The sequence below is a fragment of the Melanerpes formicivorus genome, unplaced genomic scaffold (genome assembly GCF_026170545.1).
Source record: "Melanerpes formicivorus ecotype bairdi unplaced genomic scaffold, bMelFor1.0.p_v2 SCAF_24, whole genome shotgun sequence".
NCBI lineage: Eukaryota > Metazoa > Chordata > Aves > Piciformes > Picidae > Melanerpes > Melanerpes formicivorus.
In genome coordinates this window covers 7,868,351-7,892,810 of record NW_027142376.1, presented here as the reverse complement: position 1 = coordinate 7,892,810, position 24,460 = coordinate 7,868,351, and the positions used below count along the sequence as shown (strand labels likewise).

At 48.9% G+C, this 24,460-nt stretch overlaps 1 protein-coding gene across 3 annotated transcripts in view; it reads right to left on the bottom strand.

The window, feature by feature from the left end:
• The window catches only part of MYRIP (myosin VIIA and Rab interacting protein), a 172,167-nt gene extending 163,312 nt beyond the window's left edge, over positions 1-8,855 (bottom strand). The window contains exon 1 of one of the 3 annotated variants that reach the window (XM_068152784.1): positions 8,664-8,855. The gene's annotated coding sequence lies outside the window, so the exon portion shown is untranslated. The remainder of the gene's footprint in view (positions 1-8,663) is intronic. The other 2 variants (XM_068152782.1, XM_068152783.1) reach the window with 2 other exon arrangements.
• Between the last annotated feature and the right edge of the window lie 15,605 nt (positions 8,856-24,460).

Below are 24,460 nucleotides of genomic sequence, written 5' to 3'. Positions count from 1 at the left end.
ACCAGCCCCAGATCTCTCAGCTTCTCCTCTTAAGTGAGATGTCCAAGTGCCCTCAGCACCTTCTGGACTCCTTTCCAGTAGTTCCATGTCTCTCTTGAACTGGGGAGCCCAGACCTGGGCACAGTACTCCAGATGTGACCTCACAAGCCATATTCTTGGCTTTTCACAATCAATATGCCTCAGATGAGCTCTGCAGCTTGAAGGGAGATGAAAGAAATGGCAAGTTCTTCTCTCAGAGAACTGATGGCAGTTTCTGTCTTATGCTACAAGGCAGAGGAGGGAGCCCTCCCTTTGTCTGTGTGACACTCAATGAATGCACCCAGAAAAAGACTCAGGTTCAACATTGTGTCAAGCCTGGGAAGACTCTAGTGATCTCCCTCCCTGTGGAGGAGCACAGAAGAGAACACAACTCAGGATGTTTCTGTGCAGATTCCTACTTCAGATGCCAACATCTTGTATGGCCTGAAGAAATTGAACAATAGAGAAGGTCCATGACCATATAAGTTATGGAGCAGCACAACCAGTGACATTTCCTCCCCAGTACCACAGCAGTCACTATTTATAATAACAGGTGGACAGAAGCATCCTGCAGACCAAATTCAACAAGCCAACCAAGAAAACACAAGTCCACCAAGACAACTCTTGCAAGGTCAAGATGTTAAAGCACTGCATCAAGTAGAACTATGACTTCTCATCTGAGTTACTCCTGTACCAATCTGGGGAAGAAAACACTGAGAGAAGTGGTGAGGCTTTTGTAAAGCCTCCAACAGCTCTGAAAGCACAACACATTTTACATCTGCATAGAAACTTGATTTTTCCTTTCAACACCAGAGCCAAAAGAGCTCTGAGAAATTACGTATGGCATTGTAACTTGAAAGCTGTATTGTGATCTACCCATGCAAGCTACGAAAGGAAACAGTTGAGTGGATTGCTTGACTGCTACCAAAACATCCATAATGTCAAATCCAACCACTATGCAAACACAGCACAGACATGCTTAAAACACTACACAATCAGATGGTTTTTTTTTTCCCCAGCCCTCAACATATGTTGCACCAATTGATATCCTGCATCCTTCTCGCTAAATATCACTCGGCAGCTTCGCCTTAAATCTAATCCAAGAACTAGCCATTGACTGAGAGAATCTTCCTGCAGGGCTAGGACAGAGACTGAAAAAAACAATAAAATATCTATTTTTAGAGGTGAAGAGAATGCTCCCAACGGCAGCTGCCACGATGAGGCAGTATCCTCTAGAGCTGCCAGATGTGAGAACGAATTTCGTACAGCAAATCACTGCTAATTCAAACCGCCGACACAAAGCCCCACTGCAAATTACCGGGTTTAGCAGATTAGCAAGTAAATAAACACAAACAAAACAAAAACCCATTCTCCCAAGGCTGTGCCTTCCCCACTCCCTCTGACACCTACAGAGTGCTTCTAACCTGCATCTAGGTTGGAACAAGCCAGGACACAACAAAAAAAGGATGACAATTGCACAGCCGGAGGTCCCATTTCACTGCCGCTTAGTGCTGAGCCATTTGGAGCACAAAGCCTATGAGGAGAGGCTGAGGGAGCTGGGGTTGCTTAGCCTGCAGAAAAGGAGGCTCAGGGGAGACCTCATTGCTGTCTACAACTACCTGAAGGGAGGTTGTAGACAGGTGGGGATTGGTCTCTTCTCCCAGGCAATCACCAACAGAAGAAGGGGACACACTCTCAAGCTGTGCCAGGGGAGGTTCAGGCTGGACTTTAGGAAGAAGTTCTTCCCAGCAAGAGAGATTGGCTATGGGAATGTGCTGCCCAAGGAGGTGGTGGAGTCACCATCGCTGGTGGTGTTTAGGAAGAGAGTGGATGGGGCACTTAGTGCCATGGTTTAGTTGATCAGATAGTGTTGGGGGATAGGTTGGACTCAATGATCAAAGGTCTTTTCCAACCTGGTTAATTCTATTCTATTCATAGCTGGTCAACACACAGCCTATGCCCCATGCACGAGAAGAAGAGGTTTGGAAGCAGGTGGTCTTTGAACTGTTTAGAGAAGTGATATAAAAGAAGAATGAAACTAAGCCAGGGCCGCGCAAATCAAGCCGGGGCCGCGCAAAAAGTCCCTGAAAACCAAACTAGGCGCCGGGTTAGTCTATCAAGCAGGGAGTTAATGGACTGGTTTGTTGACACTGGGACCTATTCAGCACTGTGCTCTGCTCTGGACCCAAGCTTGGCTACCTCTTTTTTTTTAAATATTGACATGGCACAACATGGAGACAACCTGAGCCCTGGCCAGGAAACACAGACCTGAAGTTCTGGATCCCAAGTTTGTACAAACAAGGAACCCTGACACCCGAGCACAAGATACAGTCAGATGCTTTCTGGAGATCAAAGGCCAGCTTCACTGTCAGGTTTTGACTGCTGCTTCACTTGTATTTGGATCCAAACTGGAGGAGCCTCACAGCTCCTTCAGTTTAAACCAGAGAAACAAAGCAAATCATCCTCTTGCAGGTTTAGAGTATCAGCCAGCACAGGTGCCTTTTGAGGTCCCAAGGGAGGCTGTAGACAGGTGGGGGTCAGTCTGCTCTCCCAGGCAACCAGCAACAGAAATAGGGGACACAGTCTCAAGCTGTGCCAGGGGAGGTTCAGGCTGGACATTAAGAGGAAGCTCTTCACAGAGAGAGTGATTTGCCATTAGGGTGGGCTGCCCAGGGAGGTGGTGGGGTCGCCATCCCTGGAGATCTTCAAGAAGAGACTGGATGGGCCATGCCATGGTCTAGTTGATTGGACAGGGCTGGGTGATAGGTTGGACCAGATGATCTTGGAGGTCTCTTCCAGCCTGGTGGATTCTATGATTCTATTTGATCAACTGGATCAAATTAAGCCACCATCTTTAGGAACCAGCTAGGCCTTCTCTGTACCTTACTCATTTTTTATTACTAATTTTTAATAATGCAGTTGCCTCTACCAGGGCCCAGTCTTGAAGACTGAAGTAAGGTTACCAGGACACTGAAACAGCATGCTCCTTCGATGAGCCTACACAAAGAACATCAACTTAACCAAGAAAACTTGTGTTTCAAGTCCTCTACATTAGTTTCTCTCAGTTTTTAGCTATCCAGTATGCATTACAACAGCCTCAGGATCAATTTCTGCTGCCCCCCTCCCTCCCCCCCCCCCCCCCCCCCCCCAATTCCCCCTCAGCTAAAAGCACAATCTTAGGGGGCGGTGAGTTGAGAGGAATCATCAGGCTGATCTTGCTCTAGAGATGAATTGTTGGTTGGTGTTTTCCCTTTCTCCCTCCCCATTTACGACTCAACCCCTGACATCCATGCTTGTGGTGATTGACACACAGCCAATTTTTGGCACTAGGTTTTAGATCAAGCCCAGCTGAGAATGTCAAATCCAGCATCATCAGATCATACCTTTCAGAATCCTCCCAAAAGCTCTTTCAACTTAAAAACCTAGTGCAAACCCACTATTGTTTAACTTCAGTCCAACTCAGGGGCTGTCAAATGTCAAAGCACTTACAACAGCTAGATGCAAGCACTGAGATAACTTCCAGGAATGTCCACCAAGTACTCCTGCGGATGACCACAAAACGGCAGAGGGATCAGTTCTCTCATAGAGGGGAAAAAAAATGGAATCAATGCCTTACACAATTAGCAATGGCTAGAAAACCAGGAACACTCTGCATTTTGAAGTATTTCAGGACAGTGTGAGCTGCATCTCTGTCAACAGCACTTAAATCGTGTGCTGAACATCCATGCTGCAGCAATTAATGCTAATGGCACAAACCAGCACTTTTCTGTTTGGATTGCCCTGTGACACTACAATCTGTCCATCCAAGCCCAAAAGAGACAGAAGAAAACCACATCAGAATGACCTTCTGTATCAGAAGCAGTGACCAATAAGCAAACCAGCCCTTCTCATGTTAGCTTCAGAAGATATAAAACTCCTTAATTGCAAGAGCAAAACAGCAAATTCACTCCTGGAGTTGTGAACAAGTTTTGCTTTCTTTCCTTTCCAGAAAGCAAACAACAGATTATGTTCCATCTCCCTCCAAGAACAGAAAGCTGGTTTACAGCAGCAGAGCCACAGATTGGAGACAGAGTGGCTGCAGAGCAGACAGCCAGAAAGGGACCTAGGGCTACTGATTGATAGCAGGCTGAACATGAGCCAGCAGTGTGCCCAGGTGGCCAAGAAGACCAATGGCATCCTGGCCTGCACCAGGAATAGTGTGGCCAGCAGGAACAGGGAAGTCATTGTGCCCTGCACTCAGCACTGGTTAGGCCACACCTTGAGTCCTGTGTCCAGTTCTGGGCTCCTCCATTTAAGAAGGACATTGAGACACTTGAACCTGTCCAGAGAAGGGCAATGAGGCTGGGGAGAAGTCTGGAGCACAGTCCTGTGAGGAGAGGCTGAGGGAGCTGGGGTTGCTTAGCCTGCAGAAGATGAGGCTTAGGGGAGACCTTCTTGCTCTCCACAACTCCCTGAAGGGAGGTTGTAGCCTGGCAGGGATTGGTCTATTCTCCCAGGCAAGCAGCACCAGAACAAGAGGACACAGTCTCAAGCTGTGCCGGGGGGGTTTAGGCTGGATGTTAGGAAGAAGTTCTTCATAGAAAGAGAGTTTGGCCATGGGAATGTGCTGCCCAGGGAGGTGGTGGAGTTGCCATCCCTGGAGGTGTTCAAAAAAGGATTGGATGTGGCACTTGGAGGCATGGTTCAGTTGCCATGAGGTGTTAGGTATTAGGTGATAGGTTGGACTTCATGATCTGAGGTCTTTTCTAACCTTGTTGATTCTATGATTACTCTGCATGGAGGCAGGTGAGGGGTTCAGGAGATGGAACTGTTTCATTAGTAAAAAACCTCTAAAGATTTCATGGGAATGCCACAGCCTTTACTCACCTTTGAAAGGGGCTCTACACTTTACAGTGCTACTACAAGTAGAGACTGCATTTCATTTTCTACAGCAAATTATCTCAGCACCCTTTAAACAGACTTGATCCAGAAACTATGGCTGCATTATGTTACTTCTCCATTGATTATTCTCCACCAACAAGCAGCATACATTGCAAGGAAGAGTCTAGAAGGGAAATATTTTTGGAACTGCTGCATGGTAGAACTTGAGCTTAGGTCTTCAGCAGCAGGATAGGCTCAGGTTCCTTTCTTGCCTGCCAGTCAGCACCAGCAGAGCTCAGGAAGACTACTGCAGTGCTTACTGTGAGTTAACCTGAGACAACGCCACTGGAATTGTCTCATCTTCAAGATTAACCTCCACAGCAGTCAGCTTCTCCACTTGAGTAGGTGCTATTTGATTTTACTGCAGAGGGGTTTGGACTAGATGACCTTTGGAGGTCCCATTCAACCCAGACCATTCCAGGATTCTATGAGAACTTTGCCTTGAAGAATGCAAAATTAATTTCCTATGGCAATGCTTTTTTATCTTAAAGCAACTAATACCCAAAACCACAGGTATTAGTCTTTCTTTTAGGATTATCAGTTGACCATAAATTGATCATCAATTGATGAATAGGTAAATGAAGCATATAGGCAACAGAAATTAGCAAGAGGTCTTATTTCCTTTACTTTTCCTTACTGTAGATAAAGGTCAAGTTCCTCTGGTACTTCAAGCAGCAGCATGAGGTGCTTTGCTCCACACTGAAACATAGCCTTTACCTTCCTCTTTCCTAAAGTCCAATAAGCTTCCTTTGAAAGTAAACTGCTATAAATCTCTGCATGTAAGAACCTTGGGGGGGGGTAGGGGGTGGGGTGTGTGTTTTACAACTGTCAGTGGTTCATGGGTAAGCCTTTAATATCTCTAAGACTCTGGATCCAAAAGGAAAATTAATAAAGCAATGCATGCAAAGGCTGAATGAGCCTCTGCATGCAAAGCTTTATTAGTGAGCATGGACGTCCTCCACTAGATCAGGTTGCTCAGAGCCCTGCCAAGCCTGACCTTGAATATCTCCAGGGATGGGGCCTCAACCACCTCCCTGGGCAACCTGTTCCAGTGTTCCACCACCCTCATGGTAAAGAGCTTGTTCCCAATATCCAATCTAAATCTGCCCTTCTCTAATTCCAAACCACTGCCCCACGTCCCATCCTTACAGGCCTTTGCAAACAGTCCCTCTGCAGCCTTCTTGTAGCCCCCTTCAGGTACCGGAAGGCTGCTATTAGGTCTCCCTGGAGCCTTCTCTTCTCCAGACTGAAAAACTCCAGCTCCCTCAGCCTGCTCCTTGTAGCAGAGGTGCTCCAACCCCCTGATCATTTTCATGGGCTTCCTCTGGACCTGCTCCATCAGGTCCATGTCATTGCTGTGTTGAGGGCTCCAGACCTTGATCATGGAATAGCTTAGGTTGGAAGGGACCTCAGAGATCCTCTCCTCCAACCTCCCCACCATGGGCAGGGACACCTCTCAACTAGACTCGGCTGTTCAAAGCCTTATCCAACCTGGCCTTCAACGCCCCCAGAGGGGAGGCATCCAGAACCTCCCGGGGCAGCCTATTCCAGAGTCTCACCACCCTCCTACTGAAGAACTTCCTAAGCTCCAGTCTAACCCTCAGCTTTAAATCACTGCCCCTTTGTCCTATTGCTAGACACCCTTATGAAAAGTCCCTCTCTCGTCCCACTTCCCAGGAGCTAGGTAAGTAAGGTGGCTTACACTGCCAAACAGCAGTTTCCAGTCTGCTAGCACTGGGGAGTGCTAATACTGGCAGCCAGACAAGAGCAGTCAGTGTCACACAGATGCACTGTTTACCAGTGCAGTCAGCAGATACTGCTTTGCTTCAGCATCGCCCAGGCATAGGCTAGGGACTTTGTTTTCCTTTAAGTTCTTCAAGCACTCTGTTTACCACAACTATTTCAGTGAGAAGGGTGAATTCCTGCTGGTTTTATACACATGGGTACAGCCTACACAATCCAAAAAGCCTGGGTTAGCAATCAAGGCTAGCATGCTCAAGCTGTATTCAGCAGGTTAGGGTGGAAGCAGGAAACCAGCTCAGGAAAATGAAGTTTTGGCTTCGCTTTCTTGATCTTGTATCGTTCCTAGACAGCACTAATGAAGATGAAGACACTCTGCTTAAAAGCATTCACCTGTCTGAAAGGACAATATTGCATCAGCTGAATCAGCAGCAGGTCCACGATGCAATTCCTGGTGCAGGGGCCACTGTTGTTTTGGGTTTTTTTAAGTACTTTTCCCCACCAGTGTCAGCTACTGGGGTGCAAGTGAGTTCTGGGAGGTCTCACTGCCAGCTCATGCCTCCGAGCTGCTGGCAATGATACTCTCCTGTTTGTAATTGCCAGATGCACTATGCAAGTTACCCGACAAATTCCACAGCAAAGCTACAGAAGCACCAAGTGTATTTTTGGATGCTTGGGCATAATGCAGAGGCACAAATGCACTGACACAATCCAGTACCTGAGCAGCGGTGGGTGAGGCAGCAGCCTGAGAGATTACATACAAGCTACAGCACCTTCTGCTTTTCAGCCAGCTCTGCTCCCTTGCTGTAGCTAGAAACAAGGAGCAAACATTAAGGTTTGACGCTCAGCCGCAGGGGCAGTCAGTGGTCTCAATGCAGTTCAAAGGGAACCGCTATCACCGTTAATTATCAACCATAAAAACCTTTCCAGGCCGACGACAGGTCACTCCGAGCCAGAAAAAAATGCCTGCTAATGCAAGAACTAAACTAACTTCCCCTTCTTCCTCTCTCTAGCCTTTCAGAAAAGGGTTCTCAGAGGAATGAGCAGAAGCCTTTACAGCCAAAATCCTTGCCGTGCCTATTCTAACAAACTCCAGGCTCCAAGGCAAGGCAGCTGCCCACATTTTCAGGAATGCAGGGAGCAGTAAAATGGTAGGGTCGAAGGCAACCCCTACCATGTGCCAAAACAGATTGACTTGATACAGTCAATATCCCTGCAAACATGCTCGAGGAGGGACGCGCACACACTCCAAGGCTTTCTGCAATCTAATTTAGCTACGTTCACCTAAAACACTGCACGAACCCCAGCACAACACACGCTCCTGCTTAATTAGATTCCCTAGGAAAAGCCAGCCGGAGCCATATGGTAATTTTCCTCAGCAGTTACAATAAACTGACCTTGATACTAGGCAAATGCACGCTGCTTCTGTCTGAGGCACAAATTACAACACACTGAGCGGCGGGATGCTGCTGTGGAAAGGGGACAGGCACAATGCCATGCCCAAAGCCTCTCGGAGCTGGGAGGGAAGTTGATCGAAACAGTCTAATAACAGCAATAACAATCATAACGGCAATAATAATAACAACAATGCATTGCAGCGACAGCAATAATGCTAATGCATTGCAGCGACAGCGCTCCAGGAACCACGCCGTCAGCAGGAAGCCTGGGAGCTCTCCAGACGCCTGGCCGGCAATTAAAAGAAGCCGTCGCGTGTCGCCGTTGCCCTGTGTCCCCCTACTACCGGAGGTCGCCGCGGAGGAGCGCTCCGGCCTCACCGCGCTCCTTAAACGCCGCGGTAGGAGGCGACCCCCCACACCCCCGGCCACCAGCGACAGCGGGAACGGACCGCCACCCCTTACAAGTGGGGCTGAGGAGGGGACCCGCACTAACCGAGCCCCGGCCGCCGTTCCCGACGGGACGCTGCCGCGGCCCTGCCGCAGCCCACGGCTCCAGTCTCAACCCGCAGCGTCGCCGGCTGTACTCACCCCCGGCCAAAGGCGAGGGCTGCACCAAAATGGCAGGCGGGCAGTAACTTCGGGGCACGGGCAGGGGCACCGGCGGCAGCGGCTGCTCCCCGTCGCTCATGCAGAGGGGCTGCTGTCGCCGCTCCGCGCCGGTCCCCGGGCAGTCGCCACTTGAGCGAAGCCGCTGGGCACAGGTGCCCCGCTCCGGCGCGAGTGAAGAGCCCGCAGCCACCTCCCGCTGCTGTCGCGTCTCCTCCTGCTACTGCCGCCGGCACCGCAGCAGCGCCCGGTGGCGCGTCCGGCAGGGCGGGGAGGAGGCAGAGGCGACAGCTCGCACCGCGTCCCCGCCGCGCACCGACACCTGCCCGGGGGCCGCCGCCCAATCCGTGAGGAGGGGCGGGGAGAAGGGCGGGCCGCCGGCAGGGCGGCGGGGGCGCGCCCGGGGGGTGGCGCGCGCGTGTGCGCGTGCTCTCGCGGCGCGGTGCCGGTGCCGGTGCCGGTGCGCGAGGCTGAGGGCTCTGCGCTGCACCCCCTGCCCCCGGACGGGCAGCGGCAGGGTCCCTCAGCTCCGGCGTGTGCCTCGGGACGGCTCGCTGCACTCACACGCACGGTGCTCACCGGGGAACATCGGCCTGGCCGCCGCCACGGCGGCTGTCGGCCAAGTACAGCTAAGAAACAAACGGGAGGTGCCAGGAGTTGCCCGTCTGGGGGTCCAGACCGGGTGTCAGGGGTGTCCTCGAAGGTAGAATGCGGTGGTTGACGTAAACAGCCATGGATAAGAGACCTACTGGAGAGACATCCGCTTTCAGGAGACCTTATTGCAGCCTTCCAGTACTTACAGGGTGTCTCTGGGAAAGCTGGGGACAGTCTTTTCAGCAGGCCTTGGGATGGGACAAGGGGGGATGGCTTTAAACTTGAAAAAAGAAGACGATGATGATTATGAGATAGAAGGAAGAAAGTTTTACAATGAGGGCACTGGTACACTGAAACACTGGCCCAGGTTGCCCAGAGAGATGGCAGAAGCCCCATCTATAGAAACATTCCAGGTTGGATGGGGCTCTGAGCAGCTTGATCTAGTTGGGGATGTCCTGGGTCATTGCTGAAGGGTGGAACTAGGTGATGTTTAAAGATCCAATCCAGCCTGAACAATTCTGTGATTCTAGGAAGAGGAGACAGCCTCGAGTTGTGCCAGGGGGATTCAGGGTTTCTTCCTGAAAATGTCAAGCCCTGGCACAGGCTGCCCAGGGAAGTGATGGAGTCACCATCCCTGGAGGCATTTGAAAGCCATGTAGATGTGGCACTGAGGACTGTGGTTCAGTGGTACCCTGGCAGTACTCTGGACTCAATCATCCTAAAGGTTTCTTCCAACACAACAAAGTCTGATTCTGTATAGATGCAGCACATCAGGAGTGATCATAATGAAGGTGTGGCCTGGTCAGCCACTCAAATCATCCATGAGTCACCACTGTAATGTGACCATGCTTTTTCATGTCCTGTATCACTGCACATTGTACTGTATCAGGCTAGTTACTTTTCCTGTGGTGTTATTTTTCACTCCCCCCTTCCCCATTCCCCCCCCCCCCCCCCGCTTTTCATGCTTGTTTAACTTCATTTTAAAATAGCTGCAGCTGTTCACTCCAAGGTGCAGCTTTGTTTGATCTCAGTTGAAGTACTTTGGCAAGACAGATGTATTCAATAAATCTTGGCAGGTTTTCAAGGGAAGCCTTTCCCAGGAGAATATTTTTGTTTACATTAATCTCACGGTGTTACAACTAAACTGGTTTATCAAACATTTACTCCTCTGCTAACCTCCACTTGGCTCTGTCAGTACCATGGGTGCTGCTCTGCGAGGCAGACATCAGATTCATTTCCAAAGTATGCAAAAAAATAACCACCCAACACCACAAACCCAGCTTTGGGGAGTATTCTGCAGCAAATTATTTGGATTTCTCGAACAGACTTATAGGGAAATGCATGTCTGGGTGTTTCCCAAACAGAAGGATCCTAGAATTGTTGAATTTCAGGTTGGAAGGGACCTCAAGGATCATCTACTGCAACCTTTCTTGGCAAACACATGTCCTAGAAAAGATGGCCTAGCAAAACTGTTCAATTGAACCTTGGAAGTGTCCAATGCTGGGAACTCTACAACTTCCCTGGAAAGAAGGGCCAGAGAAGGGCCATGAGGATGAGCAGAGGGCTGGAGCATCTGTCCTGTCAGGACAGAGGGACCTCGACCGACTGGACAGATGGGCAGAGTCCAATGGGATGGCATTCAACAAGTCCAAGTGCCGAGTGCTGCACTTTGGCCACAGCAACCCCATGCAGAGCTACAGGCTGGGATCGGAGTGGCTGGAGAGCTGCCAAACAGAGAGGGACCTGGGTGTGCTGATCGACAGCCGCCTGAATATGAGCCAGCAGTGTGCCCAGGTGGCCAGGAGGGCCAGTGGCATCCTGGCCTGCATTAGGAATAGTGTGGCCAGCAGGAGCAGGGAAGTCATTGTGCCCCTGTACTCTGCTTTGGTTAAACCACACCTTGAGTCCTGTGTCCAGTTCTGGGCCCCTCAGTTTAAGAAGGACATCGAGACACTTGAACATGTCCAGAGAAGGGCAACAAGGCTGGGGAGAGGCCTTGAGCACAGCCCTGTGAGGAGAGGCTGAGGGAGCCGGGATTGTTTAGCCTGGAGAAGAGGAGGCTCAGGGGTGACCTCATTGCCCTCTACAACTACCTGAAGGGTGGTTGTAGCCAGGAAGGGGTTGGTCTCTTCTCCCAGGCAACCAGCACCAGAACAAGAGGACACAGTCTCAAGCTGTGCCAGGGGAGGTTTAGACTCGAGGTGAGGAGGAAGTTCTTCACCGAGCGAGTCATTCGTCATTGGAACGGGTTGCCCAGGGAGGTGGTGGAGTCATCGACCCTGGAGGTGTTCAAGAGGAGATTGGACGTGGCACTTGGTGCCATGGTTTAGTCATGGGGTCTGTGTTGATAGGTTGGACTCGATGATCCTCAAGGTCCTTTCCAACCTAAGTTATACTGTGATACTCTGTGATACTGTGACAGGCTGAGAGAGTTGGGGTTGTCCAGTCTGGAGAAGAGAAGGCTCCCAGGAGACCTTGTTGTGATCTTCCAGTGTCTGAAGGGGGCCTACAATAAAGCTGGGGAGGGACTGTTTAGAAGAGAAGGTTCCTGTTAGACTATTGAATGAAAATAGGTACAGTTTCATCCACAGAACTTTTATGCACCCATCTTATATTTAAGTCCCTACTTTTGTGCTATTTATATGTTCAGAATCAGTACCACATGGCTGAAGATAAAAATCATGGATGTTGTGAAACACCTGGTGACGGTGAGGCAAGCTCTTTGCAGTGACACAGTCTAGTCCATGAGCAATTCTGAGCCAGGGAAGCAGAATCAAGGTAGCAGTAACAGATATTCTGAGAAATTTCTCTCCACAGTGCGTTAAGGAGACCTGATTGTGGCCTTCCAGTACCTGAAGCACACTTGCAAGAAAGCTGGTGAAGCACTTTTTAGGGTGTCAGGTAGTGACAGGACTAGGGGGAATGGATCCAAGCTAGAGGAGGAGAGATTTAGATTAGAAATAAGGAAGAAGTTCTTCCCCCTGATTGTGGTGAGACACTGGCACAGGTTGCCCAGGGAGGTGGTGGAAGCCTCATCCCTGGAGGTTTTGAAGGCCAGGCTGGATGTGACTCTGGGCAACCTCATCAAGTGGAAGGAGTCCCTGCCCATGGCAAGGGGGGTAGAACTAGATCTTTGAGGTGCCTTCCAACCCTGACAATTCTGTGATTCTGTGACCTCAAGGATCATCTAGTGCAACCTTTCTTGGCAAAAGCATGACCTAGACGTGATGGCTTAGCAAACTGTTCAGCTGAACCTTAATACTGTCCAATGTTGGGGACTCCACTATTCCCCTGGGGAGATTATTCCAATGATTGGTGGTGGTTGTGAAAAATCTTCCTGTTGTGTCTCATTGGAATCTTTACAGCAGTAACTTGTACCCCTTACCCTTCATCTTCCTTGTGACTCCTTGTAAACAGGGAGTCTCCACCTTCATCTTCCTTGTAGCCACTTGTTACTTCTTTAAATAAAAGCCAGAAAAAAGGCAGCACTCATTTTCTGCTGGGACATTTTTCAAGGGCCACATGACACGGCAACAAATCAGGGACGGACTTCATCAGGAGGTCAGTCACTGCCTGAATTAGAAGGGTAATGGATAACACACACACCCCCCAAGCACTTGTAATAGCTGCAAAAGCAGCTGGGTAGAAATCCAGCTCCAATCTTCAACTTCTAGCTGAAACCCCGAAAGAATAAGATGGGTTTTAATTAGCCATCAATATCAATTAGCTACAATGCTTATGATTAAACCACCATGAGCTCAACCAGGTAAAGCTGTGTCCTGCTCATCACACTCCAGCTAAGAGGCTAACACTGACTTCAAGTGTAATGTTTCACCCATGTGGTGTTAGGCACACAGAGAGCTGATATCTTTCTCTCTAACCTTTCACTTTCTGTACTGGGCAGGAGGCTCTTTTGTTCCACACTACTACAGTAATCAGTGGGTTTTTACTCTGCAACAATACTCCACAGGGAAGGTATTAACTCATGGCACATTTACACCAACCCTGAAGGACTGACTGTGCAGCTAAGAAAGGAGAAAGAGAAGAGCAATGTGTGCATGGAGAAACACTGTGATGGCCTTATGGAGAGTATGCTGCACTCCTCTATTCGTCTGCATCCCCTCCCCACTTTGTTGGATGCCCTTTTTGTCTTTATCTGCAGGTTCTGGTGCCTTGCTTGGAAAGACATCAACTCCTTTTTGCATCCATTGTAAGTATTTTCCAATGGATGCCATTCACAGGAAAAAACACCACTGACATTTTCACCCCTCCAGGCAAAATCGTAAGGCATAGATGGGTGAAACTGAGACATGCCAGGCTCTCCCTGGAATCACATATAACATAGCCAGTGGATAATTAAAACTGATATCTAAGTATCTAGATGTCTAAATAACGTTGTGAATATAGAGAAGTCTAGAGGAGAGGAACTCAGCACCCAAAGATCAGACCCCAGGAATTTTTTGCCCTGTGCCCAAACATCTTCCAACCCTGTGCCTGGTGACTGTGGAGGGGAGCAATACCAGCAGCAGTGGAGTAGTCATCAAGGAAAGGGGAGTGCTCTGTATGATCACTTCCTATGGCTCTGAAATTGCCAGTCCTCCTTAGAATAGAATAATAGAATTAACCAAGTTGGAAAAGACCTTTGAGATCATGAAGTCCAACCTATCATCCAGCACTATCTAATCAACTAAACCATGGCACCAAGCACCCCATCCAGTCTCTTCCTAAACACCTTTAGTGATGGGGACTCCATCACCTCCCTGGGCAGCCAATTCCAATGGCCAATCTCTCTTGCTGGGAAGAACTTCTTCCTAACATCCAGCCTAAACCTCCCCTGGCACAGCTTGAGACTGTGTCCTCTTGTTCTGTTGCTGGTTGCCTGGGAGAAGAGACCAACCCCCATCTGGCTACAACTTCCCTTCAGGCAGTTGTAGACAGCTCCTCTCAGCCTCCTCACAGTTACTTCAAACTGCAGGCCATGAGATTTTTTTGCTGAGAGTCACCCCAGTATGGAGAGAACCAAAACAGAAGTCAGACCCCCAGTATGCATCTGCAGTGCAGAAACCACTCTGCCACTTGGTGCTAAATATTCTGCAGCATGGAAAAATCTTGTGAAAAGTAGCTAGCAGATCCTGTGATAAGAGGGTGCAGGACAAGAAGAGTGGTATTTTCTGGGTGGCAAGTTTCTTTTGTCACAACATAGCCTATTTTATAAAGAAAAAAGTCATCCAAATGTGGACTGAAATAAGCAGGCAGGTTTTGCTCAGAAAGCTCAGCACTTAATGCAGTGGTGCCACTGGGTGCAGGTGGCCACTGGGCAGACTGGGCGCTGGGACCCTGCCTTAGCCCAGCATTGGGCAACTTGAGCAGGATGTCCCACACTGCAAAGAATTTCCCTTTGTTCTGCTCTGGTGAGAACCCACTGTGTCCAGTTCTGGGGTCCTCAGCACAAGGAAGGACATGAACCTGCAGAAGTGGGTCCAGAGGAGGCCACAAAAATGATCAGAGGGCTGGAACACCTCTGCTGTAAGGACAGGCTAAGAGAGTTGGAATTGTTCAGCCTGGAGAAGAGAAAGCTCCAAGGAAACCTTATTGCAGCTTCTGAGTACTTCAGGGGGGCCTATAAGAAAGATGGGGATAGTCTTTAGCAAGGAATGTTGTGAAAGGACAAGGGCTGATGGTGTTAATTTAAAAGAGGGGAGATTCAGACTAGAGAGAAGGAAGACATTTTTCGCACTCAGGGTGGCAGAACCCTGGCCCAGGTTGCCCAGAGAGGTGGTAGAAGCCCCCTCCATGGAAACATTCCAGGTCAGGTTGGATGAGGCTCTGAGCAGCCTGATCTGGTTGAAGATGTCTCTACTCACTGCAGGGGGGGGAGTAGACCTGTAAAGGTCCCTTGCAACCCAGACCATTTTATGATCCACAAAATAGGGTCATAGGGAAGATTATTGGAGCACAGTTCCTGTGTTCAAGAGTCTTGACCATCTTTCATAGCTGTCACAAATAAACTAGGAGAAATAAAAATTGCACTGGTTTGGTGTAACCTCAGAGGCTCTACAGGGATGTGCAAAAAGGTGTTAGCCAACACACTCAGTCATGAGGGATTCTCTGTTGGCAGTCACAGACCAGTCCAGGAGAGCTTTTTGCATCTTGAGTGTCCCAAGCTTCTGGATGAAGGTAGGGTTTTTAGTAAGGGAGTTGGATATGCAGACGTGGACACCTCCTGCTGGAAAGCCACAGGCTACTGTGTTAGCCTTAGGGATGAGCTATTAATTTATTCTAGCCTATTGCTATCTCAGGGCAGAAAATAAAGACAGTAATAAGTAATTCAGCCTCTCTTGCTTTCAGCCAGTACTTGCACAAAATGCACTGAGCAATAATTAGATGGTGATAGGTTGGAGGCCATTGTAACCTTGTACCTCAGGGTCTCAAAGACTTCCTAAATTCAAATTCCTTTATGAAGTGTGTATGCAAAACCTCAAGTGCTGTGATAATTCAGTTTAGTAATTCATAGCCCAAAAGCAAATGGAAAAAAGAGAAGTGAAAAAGCTGAGAAGAATGGACAATTGATTATGGCATTTGGTATGTACAGCTCACACTGTGATAATGGCACTCTGCCATGAATTTTCTTCAGAGATTTCCCTGCTCTGCAAGCCTCACAATATATGGAGGAGCTCTGACAAATCATAGTATCATAGTATCAGTCAGGGTTGGAAGGGACCACAAGGATCATCTAGTTCCAACCCCCCTGCCATGGGCAGGGACACCCCACACTACATCAGGCTGGCCAGAGCCTCGTCCAGCCTGGTCTTAAACACCTCCAGGGACGGGGCCTCAGCCACCTCCCTGGACAACCTATTCCAGGCCTTCACCACTCTCATGATGAAGAACTTCCTCCTCACATCCAGTGTCAAGTGTGAGAAGAGAAAAAGGAAAGTGGAGACAAAACAGGATTACTTAAAGGATTAAACAGGTTGGAAAGTACCTTTGAGATCATCAAGTCCAACCTATCACCCAACACCATCCAATCAACCAAACCACGGCACCAAGTGCCTCAGCCAGGCTCCTCTTAAACACCTCCAGTGATGGTGACTCCACCACCTCCCTGGGCAGCACATTCCTATGGCCAATCTCTCTTTCTGGGAAGAACTTCTTCCTAACATCCAGCCTAAGATCACCTATGATCAGCTGCCTGTCCCTGCTGCCCACTCTGTTTCTAATCCAAGCCAGGATGCCATTGGCTTTCTTGGCCACCTGGACACTGCTGACTCATGTGCAGTCGACTATCAGCCAACACCCCCAGGTCCTTCTCCAAGTTGCAGCTTTCCAACCACACATCCCCAAGTGTGTAACTTACTGTGCCACAGGACAGCCCTTTCAGTGCTCTTCTCTTTTGCCTGCCTCCAGTGCATAAGGGTGAGGAGAAGATTCAGCTCCTGCCTTTCTGCAAGTAGAAAGAAAATTCTTTAAAAGGTGTGGTGAGCTCTTCAGTCTTCCTGAAGAATGAGCTTCACCTGGTGACAGGCGCTGAAACACACAAGGCAAGTGCCCCTGATCCCCAGGGCTTTGTTTAGGTCAAACTTTGTCTCCACATTCCTGCAGTAGCTCCCTCTTGCCCATCAATCTGAAGAGATTCAGTGGCAGGAGGGATGTGGTCCACTGAAGCTTTTCTTTTGAGCTTCCATTTATGCCCTCTATGAAGTGGTACCGAGGGTGTGGAAGCAGCTCTCCTGTGCTTCAGTGCTGCTCTCCTATTTACACATTTGAAAAAGGAGAAAAAGCTGCAGAGTGCCCAGGGGAGGAACAAGAAAAAACATCTGCAGCTGAAGAGGCAAAAGCTCCTGTTAAGTCAGCTTTGACTTCACAGCTTCAAGCCCTGAACAAACAGAAGCCAGTGCTGGTTTAGCTCCCATTCTCCTGTGTGCAGTGGTATTTTCTTTCGGCCTCATTTGGTGACTTTGTACCAGGATCAGTGGGGTGGCTGTGAAATTTTGGGTTTCAGACAAGCCCATCTCAAACTGCCTCACCTGCAGTTGCTTCTGGAGTTGCTCTTTTTGGGGTTTTCCTGGTTCAGTTCTCTTGGCACTGCTGGAGGTTGCTCATTTTGCTTTTAGACATAACTTTTACTCTGAGACCTGGAGCCAGACTACAGTCATCAGTTTTCCACAGAAGGAGCCATGAAATGCTTCTCTCATTCCAATAATTAGAGCATTTCATTATTTGAAGGTATTAAAAATTGAATTTTAGAAGCTGTCATCAACCCAACTGCCTTGGGCTTAAGATGATAAATGAAGGTGATGGTGTTAAGAGCTATTCCCTCCTCTTATTATATTTCTCTATAAACCATCCTCAGTTGCATGGGGAAGGCAAATCATATCCTAGGCTGCATCAAGAGGAGTGTGGCCAGCAGGGCAAGAGAGGGGATTCTGCCTCTGCACTCTGCTCTTGTGAGACTCCACCTCGAATGCTGTGTTACAATTCTGGTGTCCCCAGCAGTAGAAGGACAAAGAGGTGGTGGAGTGACTCCAGAGGAGGCCACAAAGATGATCCAAGGGCTGGAACACCTCTGCTATGAGGGCAGGATGAGGGAACTGGGGGTGTTCAGCCTGGAGAAGAGAAGGTTCCTGTTAGACTATTGAATGAAAATAGGTACAGTTTCATCCACAGAACTTTTATGCACTCATCCTATATTTAAGTCCCTACTTTTGTGCTATTTATATGTTCAGAATCAGTACCACATGGCTGAAGATAAAAATCATGGATGTTGTGAAACACCTGGTGATGGTGAGGCAAGCTCTTTGCAGTGACACAGTCTAGTCCATGAGCAATTCTGAGCCAGGGAAGCAGAATCAAGGCAGCAGTAACAGATATTCTGAGAAATTTCTCTCCACAGTGCGTTAAGGAGACCTGATTGTGGCCTTCCAGTACCTGAAGCACACTTGCAAGAAAGCTGGGGAGGGATATTTTTAGGGTGTCAGGTAGTGATAGCACTGGGGGGAATGGATCCAAGCTAGAGGAGGAGAGATTTAGATTAGACATTAGGAAGAAGTTCTTCCTCACGAGTGTGGTGAGAGACTGGCACAGATTGCCCAGGGAGGTGGTGGAAGCCTCATCCCTGGAGGTTTTGAAGACCAGGCTGGATGTGGCTCTGGGCAACCTCAAGTGAAAAGAGTCCTGCCCATGGCAGAGGAGTTGGAACTAGATGATCCTTGGGGTGCCTTCCAACCCTGATAATCCTGTGATTCTATGACCTAGCAGGGATGGACACTAAAACAAAACATCATGAGTGAAAATTACTTCCATTCTGCCTCTTTCATCAAGGTGGTTTCTCTGTTGCTAAACCCAAAGCTTGGAGACAAATGCACTGCAGCCACAGCTATGCCAATTCAAAGAAGACTGTCTGCCAGCACCCCTTTCCAGAAAAACTATTGTGAAAGTAGTGTGCCAGAAGCTAGCACATCTAGGCATGCTATTATTTGACATATTCTTGCACAACTTCTCACATGCCTCGATTATGCTCAGTACCCTTTGAGCTGTGCTCTGTACAAGCCCCTAGAAAATCCACTCTGCTTGTTTCAAAGAGCTTACCCCAAGAATGCTCTAATTCTCCTCCATGGATTTTCTATAATCAGTTTGTTCCTCGGTGCTTTCTCACACACAAAAGTACAATTCTTATTTAACTTACCCCCAAAAAAGAGCGTGGGACACACCGGAGAAGGATTAGAGCGGTCACAAGCTTCCCAAATGCCTTTGTGGTTTTAGGCAAATCAGATCTCCAGGGATTGTCCCAAATCCACACAAATTTCTTTTTGTCTGCCTGCCTTGGGACCTCGCATCAGCCGGCTTACTTTTCCATCGTGTTCTAAAGGCACTGTGTCTGACAGGACCACGTCACTTATTTCACCTTGGCTTGTCCCTGCTGAGGGCTGCGGCACTCCATAGAACCACAGAACCTCGGTTCTATGGTTTGGGTTGGAAGGGACCTCTAGAGGTCACCACGTCCAACCCCCCCTGCAGTCAGCAGAGACATCCTCCACTAGATCAGGTTGCTCAGAGCCCTATCAAGCCTGACCTTGAATATCTCCAGGGATGGGGCCTCAACCACCTCCCTGGGCAACCTGTTCCAGTCTTCCACCACCCTCATGGTACAGAACTTGTTCCTAACATCCAATCTACATCTGCTCTTCTCTGTTTCCAAACCACTGCATCTTGTCCTGTCCCTGCAGGCTTTTGCAAACAGTCCCTCTGCAGCCTTCTTGTAGCCCCCTTCAGGTACTGGAAGGCCATTGTTAGGTCTCTCCAGAGCTTTCTCTTCTCCAGACTGAACACAACCAGCTCCCTCAGCCTGTCCTCACAGCAGATGCTCCAACCCCCTGATCATTTTTGTGGCCCTCCTCTGGACCTTCTCCATCAGGTCCATGTCCTTCCTAAGTTGAGGGCCCTGGAGCTGGACACAGTACTCCAGCTGAGGTCTCACCATAGAATCATAGAATCAATAAGGTTGGAAAAGACCTCAAAGATCATCAGGTCCAACCTGTCACCCAAGACCTCATGACTAAGCCATGGCTTCAAGTGCCATACCCAGTCCCCTCTTGAACACCTCCAGGGACGGTGACTCCACCACCTCCCTGGGCAGCACATTCCAACAGATAACAATTCTCTCTTTGAAGAACTTTCTCCTCACCTCCAGCCTAAACCTCCCCTGGTGCAGTTTGAGACTGTGTCCTCTTGTTCTGGTGCTGATTGCCTGCAGAGCAGAGTGGCAGAATCCCCTCTCTCCACCTGCAGTTCAAAACTGCAAACCCAGGATCAGCCCCACAAGGCTGATTCCTCACCTCCTTCTGCTCAGCCCAAATGAACACCTTACTGCAAACAAGGCTCCAGGAATTTCTCATTGTTTATAATTCCTATGAGAACCACCTTTCCAGTTTGGAAGCTGGAGGGTACCAGACCTCCAGTATAGCTGGGACCAGATGCCATGTGTCCTCTTCCTCTGCTCAGCTCCGAAACTCTCAGGCTCAGGGTGTGTCACTCCAGGCAAATATTTATAGATCAAACTTCATTTCCTTATGCAAGTTCAGGGCAAATGTGTATAAAACACATCCACAGTGATGCTAAAGCTGAAAATGCCCACATCCATTAATTAAGAATTTCAGGGGAGAGCCTGGTCTCTAATTGCACAGCTCAAACTGTTCATTTTCCTATGGGTGCCAATTATTATTGCTCTCCTCAGTGGCATCTCTGCTGTAGGCCGTGGGGTAATGAAGAAAGCTGAGTAAATAGTGCATGTAAGATATTAGTGAATCATTAGCAATTAACAGTTAGAGATGATCTGTACTGAAAGAGGGTCTAGCACACAGAATGTTAGTCATCTGCACACTCTGGTACCAGAATTAGAAAGCTCCACAGCCAGCACTTAACCCAGCAGGCTTTCTGATGAAATGACCCTTTGACATCCACTTTGGAAGCCTTCAGTTGTTTCCTTGTGGTCATTCTTACAAGAGATCACAGAATGTTAGGGGCTGGAAGGGACCTCCAGAGAGCATCCAGTCCAACCCCCCTGCCAGAGCAGGGTCACCTAGAGCAGGAACACATCCAGGTAGGTTTTGGAAGTCTCCAGAGAAGGAGACTCCACAGCCTCTCTGGGCAGCCTGTGCCAGTGCTCTGTCACCCCCACCACGATGTGTCTCCTCATGTTGAGGTGGAATCGTCTGTGTTCCAGCTTGAAGCCACTGCTCCTTGTCTTGTCACTGGGCACCACTGAAAAGAGCCTGGCACCTTCATCCTGACACCCACCCAGCAGATATTGATAGACATTGATCAGATCCTCTCTCAGCCTTCTCTTCTCCAGACTAAACAGCCCCAGGGCTCTCAGACTCTCTTCATAGCAGTGATGTTCAAGTCCCACAGTTATTCATCAGCTGTGCCAACAAGCAGCTCTATGACAGGGCCCATGCCCATGAGTCCCACAGGTGCTTAGGGACACAGTTTAGTGGAGGCCTTGGCTGTGCTAGGTTAATGGTTGGATTTGATGATCTCAAAGGTCTCTTCCAACCTAACCACCACCCCAAACAGTGAACTCAAAATTTAAGTCTCCATCATGACTTCTGGAGTGATATCAGTGCTTTCACACAAGAAGGCTCACCTTACCCTCCCTTCATTCCTTTCCTTGCCATCAAACTGTGCTGTTTCAAGAGACTGAAGTCACACAGACATCACAGTGGAAGTTCTCTGATGATGATTTTAGAGCATCAGATTTAAGGCCTCATATTCTTGCTTGTAGTCATGAAAGCAAACTGAACTGCTTCACCCCCCGCCATATGCTCATACTCTGCTCAGCAGCAGCTCCAGCACTGATCCCTCCCACTGACTGCTCCACTGTGGATCCTTCTCATAGGCTGCAGCTCCTCATTACCTCATGGATCCTTTCCATGGAGTATAGTTCTTCAGGAATAGGTCTCCCATAGGGCACAAGTCCTGCAGAAAGCTTGCTGCTGTGTGAGTTCATCTCCAAGGGCTGCAGCTCCTGCCAGGAGTCTGCTCCACCATGGGCTTTCCATTAGCTGCAGCTTCCTTCAGGGCACATCCACCTGCTCTGCAAGCTGCAGAGGGGCAAACTGCTTCATCGTAGTCTTCTCCATGGGGTGCAGAGCAATCTCTGTTCTGGCACCTGGAGTACCTCCTCCCTTTTCTTTCTTTGACCTTGGTGCTGTAGGGCTTTTCTCTTCCACTTTTCTCACTCCTCTCCCACAGCTGCAGCACAAAGCTTTTACCCTTTCTTTAATACTGTCACAGAGGTGCTACCAACATCACTGATGGGCTCAGCAGGGCTGCCAGGCTGGCTGCCCAGGAGGGCAAGTGCTGGACCTTAACTGTAAAACAAACACCAAGTTGTGGGCCAGTATTTGTTTACTTTAAGAGCACTTGGTCGTGCTGCTGCCCATCAGTGGCCTGCCGGGGCAGGTGAGCTTTCCCTGTCCTGGTAGCAAGCGTGCTGCACACAAGCTGTCACACCCTGCCAGTCTGGATCCTCCCCTCAATGCAAACCCATTTAGATTAGAGCTCCATCCACGTGCAATTAAGCTGTCACAGCCACCCCTGCTCCATGGGTTGATTTCTGTAACGTCAGATGACACACAGCTCTTAGGGGAAACTTTGGGGGCTTTTCTTTCAGTGCTCCTGGGTGTGGTGGGTTCAAATGAACCCCCAACATAAAATTCCCAGGCCAGCTCAGATGGAAGCAAATGAAGCTGTATTTACAGAGCAGAACTACAATCTAGAAACATGAAATGCAATGAATATGTACAAAAGAGGCAATATTTACATGTATTTGCAATTTATAAACAGCACAAGAACTGCCCCTGGACAAAACCAGGTGGTTAACAATAGCTTCCTCTCTCCTTCTGTCTCTTCCCCCCTTTTACAAGGGACAAGAGGATAGAGAAAAGCAGAGAGTAGCTTGTTAGTACTTAGCTACAAAAGAGAAACACAGCCAAGGTCAGCAGACCAGCAGAAGCAGCCAGCTAGTATCTGCTAGAGCAAAGAAGCAGATAAGAGAAAAAGTTACACAACTAACTTTATGTTCGTTTTCATAGAATCATAGAATTGTCAGGGTTGGAAGGGACCTCAAGGATCATATTGTTCCAACCTCCCTGCCATGGGCAGGGACACCTCACACTACAGCAGGTTGCTCACAGCCACAGCCAGCCTGGCCTTCAAAACCTCCAGGGATGAGGCTTCCACCACCTCCCTGGGCAACCTGTGCCAGTGTCTCACCACCCTCATGGGGAAGAACTTCTTCCTCACACCCAATCCCAATCTACCCATTTCTAGTTTTTTTCCATTGCCCCTAGTCCCATCACTACCTGACACCCTCAAAAGTCCCTCCCCAGCTTACTTGTAGCCCCCCTCAGATACTGAAAGGCCACAATTAGGTCTCCTGGGAGTCTTCTCCAGACTGAACAGCCCCAACTCACTCAGTCTGTCTTCAGAGCAGCTCCAGCCCTCTGCTCATCCTTGTGGCCTTTCTCTGGACACCCTCCAGCACCTACAGATCCTTTCTCTAATAGGGGCTCCTGAACTGGACACAGAACTCCAGGTGGGGTCTCACCAGAGTGGAGTAGGGGAGGAGAATCACCTCCCTTGACCTGCTGGCTCTGCTTCTCTCGATGCAGCCCAGGATGTGATTGCCTTTCTGGGCTGCAAGTGCACCAGTGGGATTATTTAGACTTCATCATTATTTCCCCTTTACATCCAATAGTAATTTATTTACATTCTATCACTTTCTACTCAATCTGTGGGAGATTTCCTAGGCATCAGCCTACAGCTGCCACGCTGGGTCTGTAAACACTACATCCTCATGCCTGAGGAGCAAAGCTGGAGTGCCTCAGCGGTGGCATCTGAAATGCAGCCCCCCTCCTGCTGCAGAGAAGTGAGAATTTCATTCTCCTCTAATTAAATTGCTTTTGGATGATGAATTTATTTGGGTGTTTTTTTTTTCTTTGACAGTGCTACGGAATGGAATCCTTGAGGAAACAACCACTGCTGTGGTGCAAGAGAGAGGTTTCCACAGCAACTATTAGAGGTGGCCCAGCATACACCACAAGTATTATGTGACTTTGTTTCATCTAGACCATTCAGTGCTCTATCCTACAGATACCATGGGGAGGAGTGGATCAATTGTAGTTTGAAAATGGCAGTCACATCCTTTTCTGCAAGAACGTGAGAAGAATCTGTGGCAATTAGAACAATAACTGAATCTGTAGCAAGAAGACAACACCTGAAACTGTGCCACCAACAAAGGTGAGTCTCAGACAACCTTGCTGCTCTCTGGGTGTGATGACTTTGGTAGTTCTTCTCCTAAATGTCCATTCCTTTTCTTGCAGGGTCTAAATGTGCAAATTATTCTCCCCCACCCTGCCTATAGTGTAAATAGAATCGTTAGAGTTGGAAGGGACCTCAAGGATCATCTAGTTCCAAGCCCCCTGCCAAGGGCAGGGAGACCTCATCTAGATCAGGTTGGCCAGAGACACATCCAGCATGGTCTTCAAAACCTCCAGGGATGAGGCTTTCACCACCTCCCTGGGCAACCTGTGCCAGTCTCTCACCACCCTCATGGGGAAGAACTTCTTCCTAACATCCAATCTGAGTCTTCCCATTTCTACTTCTGTTCCATTCTCCCTAGT